The 14,555-nt window shown below is 35.0% G+C and overlaps 1 protein-coding gene across 1 annotated transcript in view; it reads left to right on the top strand.

Annotated features, from left to right (window-relative positions):
• BABAM2 (BRISC and BRCA1 A complex member 2) overlaps positions 1 to 14,555 on the top strand; it is a 149,515-nt gene that overhangs the window by 102,513 nt on the left and 32,447 nt on the right.

The raw sequence follows: 14,555 nt of genomic DNA on the forward strand, positions 1-14,555 counted from the left end.
TATATATATACCCTGATGTTTAGACATTATCTCTGAGATGTTGTTATGCGTGAGAAGTCCAACACCTTTTTCATTCAGTATCATCTAATGGAACATAGAAAATTAGCCTTCTGAGTTGCAACTCTGGACTATCCCTTCCAAGATCTTTATAGCTCATACCCTGAGGATGTTCAAAAAGTCATTGCAATCTTAGCTGCTCTTCAGAGCCTTGAGTAACTTGGTGGTTGAGACACTGTACAAATTGTTATTGTTATAGAGAGTTTGTCTTCTGGATGCTTATGATTTTTTTAAAAAATACTTGTTTTAATACATACAGACACACACCCACACACACCACCCAGAGTTATTTTATAATCTTAATTGTATTAAATAAATAAATGTATGCAAATAGCTATACTCTCCTGTAACAATTGCTCTGCCTCTGGTCTTCAAATCCTTTCTGCCTTCTTATCTGCATCAGTGGTACCAATGACATCAAGAAGACCATCATTAGAAGAAGGTGTCTCCTAACTGGCCTGCATTGTTTATTTTCTCCCAGGTTTCTTATCAATGTGAGACACTTGTTTATCCTAATTATTTATTTTTCAAAGTTGTGAGTCGCTTTGAGTTCTTTGTCAATAGTATACCACATAAATCCTATTAGTCAATAACTGTCATGGTACTGTAGTTTGGAATAATTTTGAATAGTTTCATTTCCTGTTCATAAGTAAATTCTTACGGAAAGGTTTCAAACCTTAGTAGATCTGTAAATTAAAGTGCCTGCAATAGTGCAGCTAAATCAGTGGTGGGATTCAAAATATTTTACTATCGGTTCTCTGGGTCTGGCTTTGTGGGTCTGGCATGGCTTTGTGGGTGTGGCAGAGGAAAGTTACTGCAAAATCCCCATTCCCTTCCCACTCCACTAACCTGCTTTCCAGCTCCATTCTCCTGTTCAGGGCAACAAAAGAAGATAAGCTGGGAGGCAGTGGGGGCGGGGCTAGTCTATTTGCCGGTTCTCCAAACTACTCAAAATTTTCGCTACTGGCTGAATACCACCTCTGAGCTAAATAGTCCTGAAATACAGTATCAGGTAGCAAATGATTCTGTGATAGATGAGGTTTTCCACTGAGACTTGAATCCTTATAGTCTTGGAGATCACCATATTCATTGGCAGTGTTTTATATGTTAATTGTTTCCAGTACCAGTATTGAAGCTTATTGAGAATATGCTTTCAGCAAAGTATGTTTTACAAGATAATTTTGTAACAGAGGATTACTGTTCTTCTTTATTACTGTCAAAATTCTTCTACATAGTTTATAATCCTAATTCCCATTATACAAATTGTTCAAATGCAACAATTTATTATTTGAATTTATGAGCAGTAATAACTCTTATTCTAGTTCAAACCTGCATATTTTATGGCCCCTGGGTCACCTCCAGCCCTTTAGCTTCTCCAGTTTGTGGCGGGAAGGAGGGACTCCACAACAGTCCCAGTTTCTCAGGTGGGTCCCTGCAAAACTAAGTGCCCATCCCTGATCTAGCTCATCTACTTTTTGTCTTTGTTGCTTCAGAAAGCAGACGATTAGATTTTCCTTACCATATACCATAGTGTATAAACTTCTTTTAAAAGTTCACTTCTAGAATTTGGAATATTAGGACCAAAAACGTCCAGAGTTGTCCTTTCTAATAAAAATGAATTAGGAGAAAGGAAGCACACTTGAGACTTATTAGCGCAGTTTATAGTCAGCCAACTCTTTAGTTAGTATATCTTCAAGAGATTGACTGAATCTGTCCTTATCTTCCAGGTTTCTTAGCTGGGATTTTCTTTTATTTATATAGCAATGCAGAAAAAAAAAATTCTATACATAGTAGTTTATTTCTGCATAAAGAATTTTGAATTTTGAAAACATTCAAATAGTTTCTCATTAAACTTGAAATTACTGTGCTCCAGGAAAGTAAACAATCAGAATTTAATTATCCATGTTTTTAAAATCTAAATAATATTTTGTCTTTCTATTTAATTAATTCTAAAGTTACTTATTGAGAGAAATTATTACAATTGAATTGTTGCCACTAATTAATTTACTCCAACTAGCTGATGCATTACTAGCTTTGTTGAATAACCCAAGGGAAACTATACTGAGTTATGAAAAATAATGCAAATGAAACCACTGAAACATATACCGTCTTTTTCACGCTATAAGATGCACCGGACCATAAGATGCACATTAGCTTTAGAGGAGGAAAACAAGGGGGGGGGGACAATTTGCCTATGCCTCCCAGCATCCATCCGGTATTCATGTGGCTAGCGTCCTTGCAGTAAACAGCAAACAGCTTCAGCACGTTATTGCAGCCCCAGCATGTGGCTTGACAGGGCTCCACTCTGTTGTGCCCACCATCGGTCAACTGAGCTGATCTCCTGCTGCCGGCAGGGAAAAATGGAGCCTTCGCTACCAAGCAGTTGATTGGCAGTTGGATCAGCCTCCTAGAATACCACCAGTCAGCTGTTCTAGGCAGTGGGGATTGTCACCACTGCCGATTGCTGCTGCTGAGCACCACAGATTTTTCAAAGGATGGACGACAGTTGGAATCACACTACGTGACCACTTTCTGTTAATTAATAATGGTCTCTGAATACCAGCTAGTCTCTTCGAAAGAATGTTGTTCTAGGGCATATGGCTTGAACCAATCATACAAAAGAATTTGGCTGTTCTTGAAGTTCACTAGCATTCAGTCCGTATTTGTTAATAGTTTTGTGTAATTCCCTGCTTATGGTACCCTAAAAGTTAAAAGACTCATTGCAGTTCTCTCTGGATAGCTTGAATGTTTTGTATGATGGAGAAAAATAAAATTTAGTCAATTATGGCTGACAGTTGTAGCATAGTTTTATTATGGGCTCTAGTAATAAAAACATTCTTCAAAAAGGGTTTATTCTATCAGGACATGTTTCTTACATTTCCTCTTCTAGCTGTTAATCTGATTTAAATTTAATTATGGAATTAACATAAATCATACATGGTTTTTATAATGAATGTGGTAATGGAATGTGGAAATTTCATATAATATCATACTGTTTTATCCATTCTGTAGTTGAAGTGAACTGTGTGTAAATTATTAACCTAACAATAATTTTCAAAGTAATGTTCTAGTTGAGAAAACAATTGTATTAATGTCACTGAGTCAAGAATTTCTTATAAATTTCTGAATGCTAATGCAAACATTCACTTTCATGGGAAAATATTTAACAAATTATGCTTGGTTCACTTGTGTTTTTTTATTATTTGATGAATATCTTTATTATTTGATGAATATCTTGATTTCAGCAGAATCTGTAAGAGCTAGTCATCTGGTTCATATGCAGAACAATGGTACAATATATGAGTATATAACTTTCAGTATAAAGCTGATTTTCATAAACATTCGTCCACAAATCCCGGCTTCTTTGAAGAGCCAAACCCATTTGTGTTGTCCTATAAATAGAATAGTCATTCTAATCCATCTTTCTGAGAGTGTTTTGGACTGTTTTAGTCATGTACAGGGTAATGTTCCAAAACTTTTTTTTTTTTGCTCTATTTCAGTTTGGTTTGGTGTGATTTTCTGAATGATCTTCCCTACACATTCTGAACAATGTGTACAACCCCAATAGATACATTACAAATAGATACATACCTATTTAATAGGTTCATTACAAAAAAAAATCAACCCATCTTGTTATAAATTTAAGCACAGAGAAAGCAGCATACTAAAATCTGCATGTAGTCACACACATACATAAACTGTCTGTATGTCTGTGTGTGTGTGTGTGTGTGTGTGTGTGTGTGTGTGTGTATCTATCTATCTATCTATCTATCTATCTATCCTCCACTTAAAAAAAAACAAGACCTCCATGAAAATAAGCCCGAGAGCATATTTTCAAGCCCAAAAGAAAATATTATTTTCAGGGGAACATGGTATACAAACAAATAACTTCTGGAGTAAATTTAAAGTGATTTCCTTGTTAGCAGTTAGTTTTCCACAGCTGTTCTTAGTGGAAGGAATCCTAAAACCTATTTTTTGTTCAATTATAGCTTCCGCTGAATGACTCCTTCACATATTTGTAGCATACCAACACCCATTTACAATACAATAGTGGAGTTGGAAGGGACCTTGGAGGTCTTCTAGTCAACCCCCCTGCCTAGGCAGAAAACCCTATACCGTTTCAGACAGATGGCTATCCAACATCTTCTTAAAGACTTCCGGTGTTGGGGCATTCACAACTTCTGGAGGCAAGCTGTTCCATTGATTAATTGTTCTAACTGACAGGAAATTTCTCCTCAGTTCTAAGTTGCTTCTCTCCTTGATTAGTTTCCACCCATTGCTTCTTGTTCTGCCCTCAGGTGCCTTGGAGAATAGTTTGACCCCCTTTTCTTTGTGGCAACCCCTGAGATATTGGAACGCTGCTATCATGTCTCCCCTAGTCCTTATTTTTCTTAAACTAGACATACCCATTTCCTGCAACTGTTCTTCATATGTTTTAGTCTCCAGTCCCCTAATCATCTTTATTGCTCTTCTCTGCACTCTTTCTAGAGTCTCCACATCTTTTCTACATCGTGGCGACCAAAACTGAATGCATTATTCCAAGTGTGGCCTTACCAAGGCATTATAAAGTGGTATTAACACTTCACGTGATCTTGATTCTATCCCTCTATTTATGCAGCCTAGAACTGTGTTGGCTTTTTTGACAGCTGCTGCACACTGCTGGCTCATGCATTTCGTTTCTCACGTCTCTGTAGACTGTATTCTATTGAAGTCTTCACAAATGCAAATTTCATAACTGATTATGCTCATCCTTTAGAAGTTTAATGCAGGTTTTTTTTTACGTGTTCATCACGGCACAATTAGTCTCTGTAGTGAAACATACACGGATGCCAATATAATCATGGTTAAGAAAGGTTGCCATAGAAACTAGTACAGTAGAAAGAAAGGGGAACTAGGGAAGAGCCCTTGAAACTTCAAAGACGATGAAATAAAAGTCATTAAAAGTAAATAACCATATGATGTATAGCAAAATTGCAAGATTTCTAGCAAAAGATGCTAGATATATAACGATTACTGGTTATTATACGCTGTTTCGAGATGGTGAAGGCGTTACTACTATAGCTACATTTGATAGCAATATTTTCTTATTTCTTGCTTGGTCTTACTGCATTTGCTTATGTGTCATTATATTAGCTGCAGTCACTTTTTCGTTTTTGGGGTCAAAAAAGGAAGAAGCCTTAAAGAAGAGAACAGCAGCAGACACCACAGTAGGCTGCAATCACCACGTTGTGACAGTTTCTACTAGTTGTCTGTAACTCTGTGCCCAAAATTATATAAAGAGTATAGGAAGTGCGCAGAAACAGCAACATGGTTGAGTTTAGGGACAAAACTTTGTAAGCTGATCCTTCTCTGTAGGAAGAGGCAACACTCTTACATATTTTTAGACAACAGGCATGCCTGTATCTCTAATGAATAGAATTCAGTAGAATTGGTTCATTTGTCTTCAATGATGTCAAACTGGCTATTCACAAGAGTTAACAACTGTATGTTAACTCACTTTTTAGGCCTTCCAAAGTTTGTAAGCACGTATGTTTGCATTTTTCTATGGGAATGTTCTTTGAGCTCATGATCCAAATTCATTTCTGCAGTTCCAAATTTAATATATTTTCTATTATATAATGAGCATTATATGATTATTTTATTAATGGGTTCCTTTGGCACATTTTCTAATAGGTCCAAAATAGCTAGGGATATAGATTTATGTTATGTTTTAAATTATGTTAAAAGCCTCAATATGCCATGAAATCGCTTAATAAAAGGAGCACTAAAAACAGCTTTTAATGCATGTCTAAAATATATGTATAACTAATTATAGTTTTCAATAATGGATATCACAAGATAATAACAAGAGCAGAAAAGACCACACAATCACAATATAAATTCACACTGCCTGGAGTAACTCTCTCTACCATATCAACATACCATTTTACTGGGCCCCAACCTCATCCACTGCCCCACATATACAATTTTACTTAAAATCTAATAGTTTTATACTTCTACAGGCTATATAGGTAGTTTCGGTTAATGACAGTAATTGGGACCAGAATTCCCATCACTAAGTAATGCAGTCATAAAGTGCAACATCCTGTGACTGCATCATTCCTGCAGACCCCATTGCCATTGTTAAGAGACGCCTTCTCACATCTTCCTGCCAGCTTCAAATAACCAAAGTTACTGGGGAAGCAGGCAGGAAATTGCAAGATCCAGGCTCCTTGCAAGCAGGACAGCAGGCAGGTAAGTGGCTGCTGCCAGGTGGGGTATGGTGGGGAGGTTTGCACAGTTAGCTGGTACAGATGGGCTGGAGTGGGTGCTGCCAGTGGGGAAGGCTCTGGAGGTGGCAAACAAAATGTGATTCCAGAGGGTCTGAAAAAAGTGACAGATTTTCACACTTTAAACACTTGCAGCATCCCCATGGTCATCTGATCAAAATCCAGATGCTTGACAACTGACTCATATTTATGATGGTTGCAATGTCCCGGGGTCATGTGATCACTTTTGGAGCAAAGGAATGAGGAAGCCAGATTCACTTAACAACCATGCAGTGATTCACCTAACACTTGAGGGGCAAAAAAACATCCTAAAATTGAACAGAATTCACTTAACAAATGTCTCAAAGAGCAACAGAAATGTTGGGCTTAATGTTGTGGTCATAAATCGAGTACTACCTGTATTTCTTGTTCAATCTGTCCAAGTACAGCATATCAGTCCAATTTGTCTTAAGGTTTTTCATAGAAAGCAACTGAAGTAAATGATACACAAGAGCTGGAGCAACTTTTATCACTTGTAAAAACCACACTCCAAAAGAGTGGGGGAGAAGTGGGGAGAACTAGTTATGTAATTAGCATCTTAAATAGTTAATTATTTTATGAAGGTTCTGTCTCCTGATGTGAAGCATTAATACATATATCTCCAGCTTTTATATGTTTCAGTAGCGGTTTTCTTTCACAATGTGATTTTCATAAACATAGAAAAATGTTACAGTGCTCCCATCAGCCTCAAAATTCTATGAAATAGGTACTATTTATTATAATGGGAGAGATTTCCCATTAACCTTACATTAAAGGTGTATGTCCTTTTGACTTCTTTCAGCTGAAAGGAAATCAAATTTTTAACTTAATCCAGAGATGGGGAATCTGACCTGAAGTTCATCCTAGAGAACAGTTCTCAGTGTTCCTCAGCATTTGTTGTGAAGGGTGGAACTGGCAAGAGTCAGCAATATGTGACCTGTGGAGTAAAAAAGGCTGGGAAACCGGAATAGGAGAGGAAATTAGAGACATCTCTTCCATGTTTATATAACATTTCTGTCTTTCCTGTCTTCACCAGCTAGTTTAGAATTTGTGAACCAAAGGGTAAAGATAAATAGTAAGGCCAACTGTTGGTAGGGTGATCAGTCAGACAAATAGTAAATAAAATTAATTTACAAATAAAATGATGCATGGGGGGGAGGGTGTTGGGGGGAAGAAGCAGGATAGAAACCAGGAGAAAAACCTACCTTAGGTACAAAGTCAATTGGGTGAATTTAGGCCACTCTCTCTCCCTCTCCCCCTCCCCCCCCCTCTCTCTCTCTCCCTCCCTCCTTCTCCCTCTCACCATTAGGGAAGAGGCAATGGCAAACCATTTTTTAAATCTTGCCAGGAAAACTGCAGATCCTCACCATGAGTCAAGACTGACTTAGAGGTACACACATGCTCGCACAACAGTTGTAGGACAACATTGATAAAAAAGGATTATGTCTCAGTTTTGCTGGTAAACATTTCAAATGTGAGAAGCAAAATACATAGGCCAAGATATATTCTTTATCTAGAATAGCATAGGTTCCTCATGACTTACGTATTCCTTTTCTGTATAGCTATAATTAGGTCTAAATGAATTCTGCTTTTCTTTTATTTACCCAGAAAATACTCCTGGATTTTAAAAAAGTTCTCAAATATCATCTTTTATACAAAGAGGAGTACATTTGTCTCTAGAAGCCCATAAATATGTCTCCCTTTGTTTCTCACCTCAGCAACTGGTCAGGTTGTTCTTTGTTGTATTACTTATTGCAACAGGGCTTACTCTCAAATTATTATTAGGTATGCAGCCATAAAAAATTAAAATATAAGAAAAAATATTATAAGCAGATCTTACAGAATTGTGGTTTGATGAGTAATTGCCTCTATATGTAATAGTCATACTTTGAAATATGTAGCCCTGCTGTAGAAGAAAATTGCAGTAATAACAAGCACATTTCTTCTCATTTTTGTTGTTTCAAATTTGAATTGCAACTGTGAAAATATGTTTTGAGTACATCTAATGGTAGCAAAGACAATAATGCCACAATGTTGGAATGAAAGCCTTCTATACCAAATGAATATTAGTGGTTTTTTTTCAAACCTCTATGAACTCTGTTTCAAGATAATACTATATGTAGGATCTTAAGTACTAATCACTATTTATAAAAGTAGAAGAAAATAATTTTGGACGCACAGCGTAAATACTAGAAGAATGTTTTCAGTTCTTTTTGAAATATATTAGATCTATGAGTTGAACAAAATATTGTGAATGTATTTTATTTTAGTGTATTTATTGTAAATCATGATTCATCTGCTTTTGGAGTGTATATATAAAATCAATATACAAAAGAAAAATAATGACCATTCCTCATAATATAATATACATATAAATATTGCTTAGAGATTAATTTATTTGAATCTGGGTAACTCTTTTGTTACAAGTCTTCAGAGTTAATGTGCAATATCAGCAAAAGTCATATACCCAAAATTAAGTTGGCAAAGTTGGGCCTGGTTAATAGTTGGATAGAAGACCATCAAAAAATGCCAGATCTAGTAGGCTAGATTCTGAAGTAAAAAATAAACCATATTAGAAAAAGAGAGTATGAAACAATTTGCATTTGGTTACCAAGATAACTCATTTTGTTTTAATAAGTTTTAATGTATTCCTGCTACTATAGTTGAACTTTTAGTAGTTTCCAAAGATTCAACAGTAACTCCATGTTAAACATTCCAGAATAAATCAATTTAGTTTAAAATATATGTCACTATAGCTATGTTTGATTTCATATGAGTTGATTGTGTTTTGTTTGTCAGGTTAATGACACTTTATCTGTTATAATTTAGGACTAAAGTTGAATGAAAAGATTTATCCTTATCCACTTAAATCCACAAAGCCCTTTCTTCCTCATACTTCCCTATCTAGTTCAAGGAAGGCAGATTGAAAATTTATCAAGAATCATGGTAGGATAAACTGAGTAATTCTTACCTAAATGTTTCCATCTAGCATGACTCTTTCCTGGTTAGCATTCTCTTGATTTGTCTTGACTTTTTCAGTTAGCCAGGATGGTCAAGCCAACTATATAAATATTTTATCCTATATTTCCAAAACTACTATAATGAAGTCCCAGACAGAGCTGAAGGAAACTATTTTATCTACACAATAGTCTAGAAACATTGTCATGGCAGGCAGTTTACTTTGTTTTCCACAGCCGTCTTTGTCTATGGTTTAGTAGTTCTTTTGCAACTTGAAATAGTTGTGCTAGATGATTGTGGTTACAGCATTGTCAGTTCCATGAGTGAAACCCTCAAGATTAAATTTGTGAATTATAATTTGCACAGGAAAGGGGGGGGGATTCTTGTTGATAAGTTATTAGTCAAATTATTGACATGCCTTGTAGGGTGAGGATAAAAAAAGAAAAAGGAGAAATATTTTGACTTAGTTTGCTAGTCTAACAAGAAGACAAGAGTAGGTTTTCTTGCCACTGAAGATCCTAGACTAATAAAGGAAGGATAGACTAAAATTCTTATCTTTGGAATGGTTTCTCTTGTAATTACTATTTCATTGACTGGTATTACTGCTTGAAAATGAGCTGGACATTTCAGATAATGGATACTGAATTTGTTAGAACAGATGTCTTCCTCTCTGTGTGAAATAGTTATTCTATTTCCCCTCTCCTTCCTTTCCCTTCCTGATAACTGCATAATTGAAAATGCTTTTAACATTTTCTAGTAGTGTTTTAAGAATTATTTTTATCAGAAATGAAATTAACATGAAATTTTAATAAATTCCTACAATATTGTTGGTCTTTGCTATTTCCATAGTAGATTGCATATTTTTATGATATACAATAATCATTTTCCAGTTCATATAGCAGAGACTATTGTTTATATATAATCTGTTTAAACTTTGTAGCAATTGGAAGGATTAATATAGAAGAAAGATGGGTCCTAAAATTAACTGTTGAGAAATGCTAAGTATGATTGATTTGCAGAAAATACTCCCAGAAAAGCATTCTATTCCTTAAAACCTGTCTTTTTCCTTTAATTCTTAGAATTGCAATAAATAAGCTTTTCTGATGAGATATCACGGTCCGGCACAGGACTTGTGTAAACCTGTTGGTGAGGTGACTCACATAATGTGAGGTTATTTTTATACTCTAGATTTGGGTTATTTGGATTTTGTTTTCAGCCGATATGCAGATAGAATACTTTATCGCGGCTTGCAAAGCTAACAAATTGAGCATCCCTTAATAGATGACTAAGCAAAGGGTCTATTGGAACTTCCAGGAATTTACAGATGTGAGTCACTCATCTATTGTCTGCAGAAATACCTATGAGTCAATATTGGTTTGGAAATAGCATTTCCAGTTTTGGACAGATTTGCTGAAGCAGTGTTTTTAATCTATCGGATTAATAAAATTTGCAGATGATTTAGTAAAGTTCAACAGTCCCATTTTCATGTGCATTCTGCATGGAAGCTTATATAAATGATTGAAGTACTTTTTCATGCAGGTCTCAGCATGTTTGATCAGAAACATTTTTTTAAATCTCAATCTCCTCAGTTTATCTATATTTCTTTTGCTTAAATATATTCACTCAATTCAAATCAAAATACGTTTTCCTTAAAGTTGTCCTGGTTGTTTAACGCCTTTTATGTCTGTCACAAATTCTTTTCTTTGAACTTTAAACCTGAACCCATTCTTATTTTTTCACACTGTGACTTTTACTGCTGAAGCATTCTCTCTATTTAATAGCTCTATCTTTTCTACCTTGCTACTCCAAATTCCCATAAAGAAATTATTCTCATCTTTTTTAAAAAAAATATATGCAATCATTTCTCTTCTTAACCTTTGCTAAATTCCTCACCCAAAACATGTGTGCATGAAACAAAAGCTGCTTGGGGGGGGGGGTGTTACATAAACCTCTCTATTTTGCATTTCTTTCCTTTTTTTAATTTTTTTTTAATTTTTTTTTAAACAAACAAAAAACAAACAAAACATAAAAACATACAACCTTAAACTGTTTCGTGTCGTTTGGTCACAAATTTTTGTGCATCCTTTCCATTATCGCCACTTACAATTATATAGAAAATCACAAATTGTCCATTAGGTAAACATAAATACATTATTATCGTTGTATATCAAATTGTTCCACTGTAATTGTTCTTCCTTCATTTTAAACAAAATATTCTAGGTATTGGATTCATATATATAGCATCATTATACATCAATTGTTCAGCTCCAATTGTTATTCCATCATTTTAAACAAAATATTCTAGATATTAAAATCATACATACAACACCTTTCCATTGCCTCATGTTAAGTCTATTTAGCAATACTAAACCTTTGTGATATCAAATATATCATTCTATCGTTCTTAAATATGTAAGAAGTTTTCCAACATTTTTCATTACCATAATTTTTTTATCTAACCATTGATAAAACAAATCCCATACCTTGTAAAATTGTTCATCTTCTTGTTCTCTAATTTAAAATGTCAATTTACTCATTTCAGCACATGCCATTATTTTTCGAATAACTTCCTCCTGCATTGGTATTTTCTCATTCTTCCAATTTTTTGCAAATACAATTCTAGCTGCTGTTAAAACATTTACAATCAGATATTTCAAATCTCTGTTATATATTTCTGGTATAATTCCCAATAAAAAAATATCTGGTTTAAAGTCTATGTGTTTTTGTGTCATTTTCTCCAGCCACGTGTGGATTTTAGTCCAATATCTTTTAGCTTCTATGCAAGTCCACAACATATGATAATATTGAACCCGGTGTCTGATGACATTTCCAACACTTTTCGGATTTGTTCTTGAACATTCTTGCTATTCTTGTCGGGGGGTAGATGCCACCTGTAAAACATCTTATACAAATTTTCTTTATATGCTGTTGACATTGTCATTTTATAATTTTGAGACCACAATTTCTGCCACTTCTCTAATTCAATCCCATGCCCAAAATTTCCCCCCCAAGCTATCATAGGTTCTTTGACTTGTTCCTCTAGTTTAACCTCTAGTAAGTGTCCATATAGTTTTTTGATTACTTTTTCATCATTACCTGTCAAAATTTTGTCTAACTCACTCATTTTATCATAAACACCTTCCTCTTTACAATCTTTGTCATATCTAGATTGTATTTGCACATATGGAAACCAATTTATCCTTATTCCTTCCTGTTCCAATTCTTGCATAGATCTAAGTTCACCCTCTGCATTCAATATTTCACCATATCTAACTGTTTGTTCCTTTTTGTATATTATTGAATATGAAAAGCTTAGTTGGTAGCCAGACTGGAATTTTTAAATAATATTGCCTTTTGAGCCTTTCCCAATTTAATAGCAATGCCTCCCTTAAATATTGTCTTCTAAAATACCCCTGCATTTTAGTTCCCTTATACCATAGAAAAGCATGCCATCCCAACAATAAATCATGGCCTTCTATTGTCAGTAATCTAGAATTCTTTAGTGTTATCCATTCTTTAAAAAAATTCAAATAAGGAAAAAATACGATAATACTTTAAACAAAATTAGAAAAAGGGGAAGTTCTTAAATAATACGACTTTATTATCCAAAGAGTCCAAATGGAAAGAAAAAAAAAGAAAGAAAGATCCGCTTAAAAATGAGCTACATTGAAAGTCCAGTCAAGCTTCCGGCAGTAAAAGGAGGGAAAAAAAGAGGAAACATTCATTTTAACTATGCATTAGGTTCGCCACTTACTCTCTCATCAGTCTTCTTTTTAACTTAATTCTCTTCACTTAGGGTGTTCTCTCAAATAGAAAAAAAATGTAAAACTCACATCAAAACAACACGCTTCTCTCCTGCCCTTTGCATTACGGAGCTGTCTGCAGTTTCAGCAACCTTATGGCTGCCTCTTAGCCGCCGGCAAAAGGGGCTTTTCCTGGATCACCAGAGACTTTGCAGATTTCTCCTAGCTCGACAGGATGTGCTCCTTCCTGTGACCGTCTCTTCGGGACAGTTTAGGTCCAGACTGGACCACCCAGCGGCCAGAATTCGGCGGCAGTCTTGGAGCCCCAAGATTGTCCATCCGTATCACTGCGACATCAAGCCTTTCCCCCTGCATTTTTTTCCTCTGCTCCTCCTTGTGTTGAAATTTTGGGAGGGACCTGGGGTTTTTTTGCTTATGTACTTGATAAAGCTTGATAAATTTGAATGATGATGTTTACAAGAGATCCAAATTCAGTCAGTGATCTAGTACTGTAACAGAGCCTATATTGTAGGTTATTAGAATAAATGAAAGCTGGATATATATGTCTGTGGATATATCAAATTCAAGATGGTGTGTATGAGTATACATATACATACATACATACATACATACATACATACATACATACATACATACATACAGTATATACCATCTTGAATTATTCAAAGGATAGATGCTTGTATAAATTAAGTTATTTATTCATTTATATATTTAATTATCATATTTATAACATGCTGAATTCCAGCAACCACAGATTTCTGGCAAATATTTGAAATAAATACTAGGCATATTTTAAGTACATTTTAATTAATGAGGCAAGAGGAAAAAAACTGAAAAATAACATTTGGAACTAAGAAGAGAAATAGTCATCCTTGGTTTAAAGTCAGGAGAAGCGAAGTCCTCAGAAAAGGTGGTAGAAATGCAAAGTGCCCGGGGCAAGTGAGCAGAAACATCATAGCATATACAGGGATAGTCATGGAGATGGTGTTTTAAAAAGTGAACATGGCCATTAAAAGCTCTACTATTCCTGTTCCTTATATTAATTGCATATGCAACATACGAAAAAATAAATCTGGTGTTTTGATTACACGGTTGTGGCAATATGATGTTTATCTATTTTTATCATATCTTGTAGGCACTCCTGAGAGTGGGTGAGTTGTGGAGGGAGGTAGTAGGGAAGAAACAACTGAATTGTGTCCACTTAACTATCCATACCTACCCATAATTGAATTCTTACAATGTCCTGTTAACTGGAAGACTTTCTTCCCAGTTCCTTTGTCTTTGAAATAGTTCCTCTATGCAGAAAATTGCCACAATTGTTCAAAGGCTAATCATAGCAAATGAAAGCTTCTATGAATTAACAGTCTTGTCTCTATTGTGCTTTTAAACTTGACTTCAATGTTATGTACTTACAGCTTTTAAAAAACAAAGCTTTTAAAAGAAAGCTTTTGACTTTTTGAACAAAAGTTTTTAAAACATGTTATTAATA

Source organism: Thamnophis elegans, chromosome 4, assembly GCF_009769535.1.
Source record: "Thamnophis elegans isolate rThaEle1 chromosome 4, rThaEle1.pri, whole genome shotgun sequence".
Classification (NCBI taxonomy): domain Eukaryota; kingdom Metazoa; phylum Chordata; class Lepidosauria; order Squamata; family Colubridae; genus Thamnophis; species Thamnophis elegans.